Source organism: Rattus norvegicus, chromosome X (genome assembly GCF_021556685.1).
Source record: "Rattus norvegicus strain SHRSP/BbbUtx chromosome X, alternate assembly SHRSP_T2T, whole genome shotgun sequence".
Taxonomy (NCBI): Eukaryota; Metazoa; Chordata; class Mammalia; order Rodentia; family Muridae; genus Rattus; species Rattus norvegicus.
Window position 1 is genome coordinate 24,513,698 of NC_141554.1, and position 11,242 is coordinate 24,524,939.

The 11,242-nt window shown below is 38.6% G+C and overlaps 1 pseudogene; it reads right to left on the reverse strand.

Moving 5' to 3' along the window:
* Window positions 1–7,625: 7,625 nt before the first annotated feature.
* Window positions 7,626–9,872, reverse strand: Polr2h-ps2 (RNA polymerase II, I and III subunit H, pseudogene 2; annotated as a pseudogene).
* Window positions 9,873–11,242: the final 1,370 nt, after the last annotated feature.

An 11,242-nucleotide genomic window follows, 5' to 3' on the forward strand; every position in this document is an offset into this window, starting at 1 on the left:
GCTTCTATGACCAAGGTTGCAAAGGGGGTGTAGCAGGCAGCTGAGAGGAAGCCCAAGCAGGAACACAAAGAGTTTCAGGCTGAATCTAGTTAATTTTTACCCAAAATAGTTCTCCCTTTTTCTTATCACTCCTCTAATATCCATGTCAATTTGACAGGCCAATTCCGCCCCCCTCCCTGTTTCTTCTTCTTCTTCTTCTTCTTCTTCTTCTTCTTCTTCTTCTTCTTCTTCTTCTTCTTCTTCTTCTTCTTCTTCTTCTTCTTCTTCTTCTTCTTCTTCTTCTTCTTCTTCTTCTTCTTCTTCTTCTTCTTCTTCTTCTTCTTCTATTTCTTCTTCTTCTTCTTCTTCTTCTTCTTCTTCTTCTTCTTCTTCTTCTTCTTCTTCTTCTTCTTCTTCTTCTTCTTCCTTTTTTATTCTCAATTTGTTCCACTGTTATGAGAGCTGGGACTGCTTTAGGTAGCCTAATGGCACTTTTCTTTTCTTTTAAAAATCATTTACTTATTCTCTCATTTTCTCTCTCTCTCTCTCTCTCTCTCTCTCTCTCTCTCTCTCTCTCTCTTTCTCTCTCTCTCTCTCTCTCCCCCCCCTCCTTCCTTCCCACTCGAATCCATCAAATCTAATCAGTGACACCTACTGGAACACTGGCTTGATCTAGAAGAGGTTTTGTTCAGGTATCCAGAGCTCAAGGGAGTTCCTGATTTTAGCAGACGCATCATTCCAGAAGACGTCATCACAGAACTGCTCTGGCTCTTACACTCTTTCCATGTCCTCTTTTGCATGCAGCTCCCCTTGCATCTTATGATGCAATGTAAATTGCAGAATGTGTCCTTGTGGGGGATGATCATTTATCAGTCACTTATTCTGAGACTCTGCCAACTTAGGAATTTCTGTATTAACTTTTGTCCACTGTCAAAGAAAGTTCTTTGGCCAAGATTGAGAGCAGCACCAATTTTATGAGAGAACTGCTGGCATGCTGTGCTGCATTGAAAGCTGTTCTTAGATACCTCTGGGTTTAGCAGGCTTCTCCTAGTCCTGTGCTTGTGAGGGCTAAGTTGGAGCAACAAACCTCAACAGCCTCATTGATTTGGTGTTTCTGGTGTGTTGAGAGAAGCGCTTAAGTCCTTTTTTGGTACACTTTAGTGTCTTCTAATTCTTGATAATGTAAATGCTGTTGCATTAGGCTCCAGAGTTTGAAGGTGGTTATTTTGTACAGTTATAGTGAATTTAATAATTGTATAGGTGGAATGACTGATTACTGGACTGTCCTACCCTACCTGCTTTCATTATGTCTACCTTTCTTCTTTCCTTTTTCTACTTTTTGCCAAAACGGCCTCACTCCTCTCTTGTTCCTATTGTTTTATCCATATGTTTACTATTCTGTCATCTACCATTTCTCTATCAATAAAATATTAGTCACTTGTTTTCTGCTTTTCCCCCCACTCATACCCATAATAACTAATGCCTTAGTGCACTCAACATGATAAGTACACCTTTATTTACCAAGATGCTATTTAATGGGTGATTGATTTTTATTTGACTATTACTATTTTCGTAGTGGGCTTACCCTTCCTTCCATGGTAATTGCTTTTTCAAACAATATTCTACTTTAAATGGTGTACTATGGATTGAGATCTTGGAAAGAAAACAACAGCTCAATTCTACTCTAATGTAGTGCTTCTTGAACATTGCAAGCACACCTAAAAAGTAAAGCTGATTAAGAAGCTTCTAACTCATGACCTAACTCCAGATGCTGAAGAAACGTAGAAAAGACCATGTGACTCGTCTAAATATCACTAATTGCAGTGTTGAGCTCCAATGAAACTAAATAAAATTAATAAAATACATTAACTAAAATAAATATTTATAAATACTAAAATAAATAATAAAATTAATTAAAATAAATTAAAATACAAGATGAACAATTCAAAAGGATCATTGTAAATATGCTCAAATGAAGCAAAGAGAACACAAATGTGTCTCTTAAATGAATTTTAAAAGAACACAAACAAACAACTAAGTGCAATAAGGAAATCAAAAGGGGTTATAAATATGAATGTGGAATCTGACAATCACAAAGATTCAAGCAGAAGGACCACTGATCCAAATCATCATGGGCAAATTAGTTAAAGCAATCAATTGACTAAAGCAAGCTTTTTAAAGAAAAATTCATGTACACAGGCTGCCTCTCCCTAGGGCAGGGTTCAAGAAGTCAGCATTTGAAGTGAGGAAGATAAGATTTTTATAATTCAGGAGTAGGAAACTTTCCAAATTGGGAATTTATCAGGCAAAATACACAGAATTACAGGAGCAGAATATAAGCATAACAAGTTAGTCATAACGACCTTCTGAAACAAAGACTTGACATGACTGCAAGGTGATTATAACAACAGATAGCCATAATAACAGGTAATCCTAACAACAGGTAGTCAAAACAACCTTTTGAATTGGAGGTAGGGTTGCAAGATGCTTATAACACTTTTTTTTAGGATACTGATACTTTTTTTTTATTAACTTGAGTATTTCTTATATACATTTCGAGTGTTATTCCCTTTCCCGGTTTCCGGGCAAACATCCCCCTCCCCCTCCCCTTCCTTATGGGTGTTCCCCTCCCCATCCTCCCCCCATTGCCGCCATCCCCCCAACAATCTAGTTCACTGGGGGTTCAGTCTTAGCAGGACCCAGGGCTTCCCCTTCCACTGGTGATCTTACTAGGATATGCATTGCTACCTATGGGGTCAGAGTCCAGGGTCAGTCCATGTATAGTCTTTAGGTAGTGGCTTAGTCCCTGGAAGCTCTGGTTGCTTGGCATTGTTGTACATATGGGGTCTCGAGCCCCTTCAAGCTCTTCCAGTTCTTTCTCTGATTCCTTCAACGGGGGTCCTATTCTCAATTCAGTGGTTTGCTGCTGGCATTCGCCTCTGTATTTGCTGCATTCTGGCTGTGTCTCTCAGGAGCGATCTACATCCGGCTCCTGTCGGTCTGCACTTCTTTGTTTCATCTATCTTGTCTAATTGGGTGGCTGTATATGTATGGGCCACATGTGGGGCAGGCTCTGAATGGGTGTTCCTTCTGTGTCTGTTTTAATCTTTGCCTCTCTATTCCCTGCCAAGGGTATTCTTGTTCCCCTTTTAAAGAAGGAGTGAAGCATTCACGTTTTGATCATCCTTCTTGAGTTTCATTTGTTCTAGGCATCTAGGGTAATTCAAGCATTTGGGCTAACAGCCACTTATCAATAAGTGCATACCTAATGTGTGTATAACACTTTTTTAAACAAAGGTATGATTGTAGTTTCCTGGAACAAGCGTATAGAACCATTTGTAGATGAGGTTACAGGTGGGACATAGCACAATACTTGAGGAACAGATTTTATCATAAATAGGAATGAATCTAGTTTGTCTTAAAAGATAGCTTTTAAGCCAAAAAAAGGCTGGCTATTTTATCAGAATTCAACAGAGAGAAATACAGAAGGAGAAGAAGAAGGAGGAGGAGGAGGAGGAGGAGGAGGAGGAGGAGGAAGAGGAGGAGGAGAAGAAGAGGAGGAAGAAGAAGAAGAAGAGGAAGAGGAGGAGGAAGAAGAAGAAGAAGAAGAAGAAGAAGAAGAAGAAGAAGAAGAAGAAGAAGAAGAAGAAGAAGAAGAAGAAGAAGAAGAAGAAGAAGAAGAAGAAGAAGAAGAAACCAACTAGAATGAAAAGTAAAAATGTACCAAAGAAAGAGGACCACAGAAAGCCTCGCCAATGGAATGGATCACAGAAGGAAAGAGTATTAGGTCTTGAAGACAAGATGGAGGAATTAGAACATTCAAATAATCAGAAGATAAATTAATTAGAAGTTATAAAATGAGCATTCCAGATCTATGCTATACTATGAAAATTCTATGAATTATTTGAACAGGAAAATAAGAATGTCATGCTAAAGAGACAGAAAGCATTTTCAGTAAAATAAAAGCAGAAAGTTTCCTAAATCTTGGGGGAAAGATTCTCATATAAGAGGCATTTAGAACCAGAAACAGACAAAACCGTAAAGGAAATTCCATGTGTTAGTCTAAACGTAAAACACGAAACATAAAAAAAATAAGAAAAATACTTCGTAATCTACAAGAAGAGTACCAAGTCATATATGAAGGCACGCACATCAGAGTTAACATCAGGTTTATTAACAGAAATTTAAAAGCTAACTGATTGGTATGGTGGTTTTCAAATTAAAAAAACAAAAAACAAAACACAGCTGCCAACTCGGATGACTTAGTTCATCAAAACTGTCATAACTGAGAGAAAAAAAGACTTTCCATGATTAAAAACAAGCTAAAGTAGTTTATGACCACTAAGCTAGCCTGCAAGAGATCTTTTTCAGGAATCCTTCAGAATCCAAAGAAAGATAAACATACCCATGATGGTACAGGAAAGAACAAATCACACTAGAAGAGTAGTTAAGTAGATGAGAAATAGGAAAACACTAAATCCTATAAAATCAACAAAATGAAAAAATACACCTTTGCATAAAAGTTTTGAATATCAGTGGTCTTATTTTCCCAATTGAAAGATACACACTACCAGAGTAGGTTGAAATACAAAATGCATCTATGTGATGTTTCTAAGAAATATACATCACCATAAAAAGCATGTACTACCTTAGGATAAAGGATGGAGAAAGAAATACAAAACAAACAGAACTAAGAAACAATCAGGTGTTGCTATGCTGATAACATGACAAAACAAGACTTCTGACCAAAACTACTCAGAGGACATTCAGATAGGCCTTCACACTGATTAGAAGAAAAATAATCTATCAAGAGGGCACTCTAAACATACACACAGAACAGAGGCACAACTAATTTCACAAAGCAAATGCTATGAATGCAAAGATGTAGATTAATCTCCAAGCATTAATACTTTGTGATATGATATAACACTTTCATCAATAGACAGATCACTTCAACAAAAGTAAACTAAAAATATTAAACTAAATGATACCATAGAATGAGTCAATCAACCCAAAATTTATGACGGTTAATGCCAATTTTCAATGTGACCGAATCTAGAATTATCTGTCTGGGTATGCCTGCAGGAGGTTTTTGGTTTTTTTTTGTTTGTTTGTTTTTGGTTTTGTTGTTTTGTTTTGTTTGCTTGTTTTTTTGTTAAGAAACTATTTTATTTGGAAACCGTTCCATCCAAACAAATTCTTCTCACTCACCTATAGTGTGCTGCCTAATTCGATGTCAACTTGATATATCTATAGGCATCTGACAGAAATTGGTAGAAGGATTATAACATATTGTTGTGCCACACGTGACCATGTTGCTTTTGGGAGGATTGTGGAAGGGCTTTGGAACATTGGGCAAGAAAAGCCACTGAGTGTTCAGAGCTTGTACCTCAAGGTTGTACCTCCTGCTGCAACTGGACTTGGTAACGTGTAAGAGTCATCCAGGCAGTACTGGGTTTGAATGCATTAAGGGCTCATGAAGAGCAGCTGAGGCTTGGCATTGTAAGTGGCTGGGAAAGGCCATTGATGAAGTTGCAGCCTCAATAGCAGTTGAAGGTTGAGTACCAAGGGAGCAACACTTAGAAGTTGAAGCTTGGCACCATGAAGAGAACACAGGAGAGGCAGACAAGGCAGCCGAATTACAACAGAAGATCCAGCAATTTGAAGATGCCGGGACCATAGGATAAACAGCAAGAACAGCAGCAATGGAAAAATGGATCTAACCTGAGCATAGAAGACAAGGTATGTTTGTACTGCTGAGGGCAGAGCTGGACAAGTAACTCAAGCCCCCTTGGAGAAGTCTAGAAAATCGTGAGTGAAACCCAGATAATTAGACATTGGGTTATTTACACTATTAGGAGCTTGGTTTTGGGTTGGGGATTTAGCTCAGTGGTAGAGCGCTTGCCTAGCAAGTGCAAGGCCCTGGGTTCGGTCCCCAGTGCCGAAAAAAAATAAATAAATAAAAAGGAGTTTGGTTTTGCTTTGATCTAACTGGGACTGTGCCCTGGTTCTTTCCTCTAGAAGAAACAAAGTATTTCATTTATTTTTAATTTTACAGAAGCCCAGAGTTGAGAGACCAAATTTTTCAAAAGAAGATTTGGGAGTTTTCAGAGACTTTGGATTTTAAAAGAGACAGGGTATTTCTAAAAACACAAAATTAAAAGTGCTTGAATTAGTAAGGCTGTGGGACTTTTTAAGTTTGTAGAATATTGTATATTATGATGTCTTTATTAATGTGTGGTCTTGGAGATAAGCAAGAAAGGAAATGTTGTGGCTTAACAATGATTTATTTGTGTGTAAAGATGACAATGGCTTAATTGTGCTGTACAGTTTTATGTCAACTTGACACAAACTATAGTCAACTGAGAGGAGAAGATGTATCTATAAGATTAGATGGTAGGCAAGCCTTCAGAGCATTTTCTTAGTTAGTGATCAGTGGGGCAGGGCCCAGCCAACTGAGGGTCATGCCATCCCCGGACTGGTGGTCCTGGGTACTATAGGAAAGCAGGCTGAGCAAGCTAGTCAGAGACACCCCTTTATGATCTCTGCATCATCTGCCTCCAGGATCCTGCCCTGACTTCCTTCAATGATGGACTATGATGTAAACATGTAACCCTTTTCTTTCTGATCCGTGTTTGGTCATGGTATTTATCACAGATATAAAAACTCTGACTAAGATGCATGGGATATTCCTTAAAGTGCAATACTTCCCAAACATCCATGAAATTGAAAATGAGAAAACCATTCCAAATGCATTTAATTCACCTCTTATAATATTTATTGAGATGATCCCCATGGTTTCTTGTGTTGGAACTCTCAGCCTCCACTTGGTGCTGCTGTTTTGAAACATGGGACCTACTGGAATCACTGAGGGATGGTCTGTGAATGTTTTAGCTGCTTCTGGTTCTGACCTGTATTTTTGAGTCCTATCTGATGCCAAATTAGCCTATTCATATTTTTTAATATCCCTATGATTTCAATTTTGGCAGGCTAGATTTTTCCAGATACTTGTTCATTTCTTCTGTTTTGTTTTGGTTTTCACTTAAGTGTTACTATGCAGTTCTTCACGATAACTTTTAATAATAAACTGTGTTGTTATGGTATTTGGTATAATTTCAACTTTTTCACCTCATTTTTGTATACTGTCATCATTTTTGCTTGATTTGGCAATGGATTTGTTCATTTCATTTACTCATTCAAAGAACCAATTTTGCTTCATTGATCTTTTGTATTGTTTTTGTGGTTTCTATTTCATTTATGTATCCTCCTGATCTTTGATATTTAACTTAATTTGGGGTTTGGCTTCTTTATTTTTCTTGAGGTATTTGACATTTATGTTTAACCTGATTGATTGAAATTTTTTAGTTTTGATACATATACTCTCTGAAACTGGCTTTCCTCTTACTACTGAAAAGTAAACTTTAATTTGGAAAAAAAATGAACAATGTCAGATTCATGCTAAGCTTTCCCACTTGGTCTATTACAAACCACTCAGTTTTTCACTGAATTCAAACAAACTAAAAATGCACCCGCAGTGGACATAGGGCCCAGTCCCTTTCACAGGCAAATATTGTCAGCTTCTACTCAGGCTTAAACAATGTCCACGACTTGAGTGACTAAGCAGCAAGGTTTGTTTTCCACAAGGTTCAGAATTCCAGTTTCTTCATTAGAAGATAAACTCTAGAATCGACCTAAAATCCATGTAGGTTGTGTTGGCATCACCCTGAAGCCTCATGAGCAGTCAGTCCCCCATAGGATACCATCTCAGTTAGGGTTTTACTGCTGTGAACAGACACCATGACCAAGGCAACTTTTATAAAACATTTAATTGGGACTGGCTTACAGGTTCAGAGGTTCAGTCCAGGATCATCAAGGCAGGTGCATGACAGTATCCAGGCAGGCATGGTGCAGGAGAAGCTGAGAGTTCTACATCTTCATTTGAAGGCTGCTAGCAGAATACTCACTTCCAGGCAGCTAGGATGAGGGTCTTAATACTCACACCCATAGAGACAAACCTACCCCAACAGGCCACATCTCCTAATAGTGCCACTTCCTTCACAAAGCATATACAAACCAGCACATTCCACTCCCTAGCCACCATAGGCTTGTTCAAACACAGGAGCCCATAGGGGCCATATCTACCCATAGCATAGTCTTGGGGTCTCCAAGGCAACTTCAGTGCTACAGCTTTTTCTGCCAATGCCTGGGATCTACACATGATTTTCTGGTCTCCTTAAAAGGGCTGGTATCACTTCTCCAGCTCTGTCCTCTGTAGCACTCTAAGCTCAGGTTGACTCTAATCCACTGCTGCTGCTGTTCTTGGTGATCATTTCATGGTACTAGCATCTTGAAAACACTGCTGTCTTCTGCTGCATCTAGGATTCACCAATAGCCTTTCATAGACTCTGTTCATGGTGGCAAGCCTCAACTTCTTTGCATGATCCCTTCAGTCCTGGGCTATCAAGTGAAACTGATGCTTAACCTTCATCAATGGCCTTCCATGGCCTCTCACAATGGCCAGCCTCAGCTGTTCTTCATGAATTCTTCATCTTTTCAAACCAGCACCACCTGGGTGACTCCTACACATTACCAAGTACAGTTGCAGCATGAGGTACTACCTTGGTATCTCTGGAACACAGCTTCTTTGTGCTCTCAGAAAACACTTCCCAGGAGATTTTACCTTCCCAGAAGATAATTATAGGCTCTTCTTAATCAGCACTAATTTCTTAGCTTCAGCTAACCATTACCAATTGTCCTAGTATTCCCTTCTATTTTTGACTCTAAAGCCAGAGCCACATGTCCAAAGCTGCCAAGTTCTGCTCCTTGCTGGAGCTGGAACATAGCCCCCTTGTTCTATTATATTATAACCAGGTTTGTTTTCCAACTCCCTCACTGCCTAAAGTTGGTTGTCCTGAACTTGCTCTATAGATTGACCTTGAACTTAGAGATCTGCATGGCTCTGTCTCCTGTAATGTTGGGACTAAAGGTGTGTACCACCACGCCTGGACTTAAGCCTTTCTTCACCTTAAACCTGCTCTGTTCAAGGGTGCCCTCAAAGTCAGAGATCTGCTGCCTTTGCCTCCTGGGAGTAAATGCTTATTCTGCCAAGCCTGGACCTTAACTTTTCTAGGTGGGATCTTGCCCATCTAGACCCCACTACTCCCTTAATTCAATTTAATTCAATTTAATTCAATTACTTGAACACAGGATTCAGTTCTATTTTACTTCCTGGTGCTCCTTTAATACTCGAACTGTATATTTTATATTTTCCCTTTCTCAGCTTGCTATGCTTGTTTAAAATACTCTTCATGAGACCTAACCAGAGAACTAAGTCTATGATGGGTGTTTCTGAGACTTCCTTTGTCAATGCAATTAATCTGCGTCTTGTCACCTTAGCCTCAGGCAGACTCTTCAGATATGGGCAAAAATCAACCACATTCTTCACCAAAATACCACAAAACAGTCTCTAGGCCACACACTGAAGTTCTCCTTCAACAAGGCTACACTTCCTAATAGTGCCACTCTGTGGGCCAAGCATATACAAACCACCACAGATATACATATAGAAATGTATGTTGCTGCTTCAGTAGTAATATTGTTCCCCCCAACCCTGTATACCTCCCCATACATTACATATTTAAACTGGGCAGCTCTGGAAGGCCTATCATCTGTGAGGTTGTATTCACCATCATCCAAGGTACCATCTTCATCTAAGGTATTAATTTTGACCAATCGTAACTTCTCACCTAAGTCTACAGGGTAAATCTGAATATTTACATCTAAGTTCTGCCTTTCAAAATTCACTCACAAGTCCAGCTGAAATACTGAGTCAAATTCTTGCCTTCTGTGTCAATGTCTTCCACATCAAAAATATTCTTAAACCAGATGTCCATAATTGTGAAGGGTCCAAGAGCTTCAGAAGGGCTGAGCACATGGTACCACTTGGGTTGTTTCTTTGATATTTAAATTTTATGATCTTTATATATTTTGGATTTTAGCACTCTATTGGATGTATAATTGTTCATAATCTTTTCTCATGCTGTAGGTGTTCCTTTTGTCTGAATGATATTGTCCTTTACTGAAGAAAGTTTTCAACTTCATGAGGTTCTGTTTAATAATTGTTAATCCTAGAACTTGCATACATAGAAGGGTTCTCTTCAGAAAGTCTTCTCCTGTGCTAATGAGTTTCCTAATGAGTTTCCCTAATTTATTCTCAGCTCTTTTATTATTTGTATATAATAGGGTTACTGGTTTCCTTGACTTACTTTTGTATCCAGCCACTTTGCAGAGGTGTTTATCAGCTGTAGGAGGTCCCTGGTAGAATTTTTGTGGTCACTTATGTATACTATCATATCATCTGCAATTAACAATACTTTGACTTCTTCCTTTCTAATTTCTATCCCTTGATCTCCTGTAGTTGTTTTATTGCTCTCGCTAGAACTTCAAGTACTATATTGAATAGATATGGAGAGAGAGAGAGAGAGAGAGAGAGAGAGAGAGAGAGAGAGACAGAGACAGAGACAGAGACAGAGACACAGAGAGAGACACACACAGAGAGGACAGTTTGTCTTATTCCTGATTATACTTGAATTGCTTTGAATTTCTCTCCATTTAAGTTGATATTGCTTCTGGACTTGCTCTAAACTACGTTTAGTATGCTTAGGTATGTCCCTTTTATCCCTAATTTCTCTAGGACTTTAATCATGAAAGGGTTTAGGATTTTGTCAAAAACCCTTTCTGCATTTAATGGAATGACCATGTGTTGTTGTCATTGTCATTGTTGTTTTTCAGTTTGTTTCTTTTGTGGATAACATTTATCAATTTACATATGTTGAGCCATCTTGATATTTTTGGGATGAAGCCTACTTGATCATAGTGGATAATCTTTTTAATGTGTTCTTAGACTCAGTTTGAAAATACTTTATAGAATATTTTCCCATCTATGTTCATAAGGTAAATTGTCTCTAATCTCTTTCTTCGTTGAGTCTTTGTGTGGTCTGGGTGTCAGGATAACTGTGACCTCATAAAAATGAGTGGGCAATGTTCCTTCTGTTTCTATTTTGTGGAATACTTTGAAGAATAATAGCATTAACTCTTCTTTGAAAGTGTGGTAGACACCAAACCATTATTGTTGATGCCAAGAAGTGCTTTCTGACAGGAGCTGGGTATAGCTGTCTTCTGAGAGGCTCTGCCAGAGCCAGACCAACACAGAAGCGGATATATACACCCAAAAATTGGACTAAGCGTGGAGATTCCAATGGGA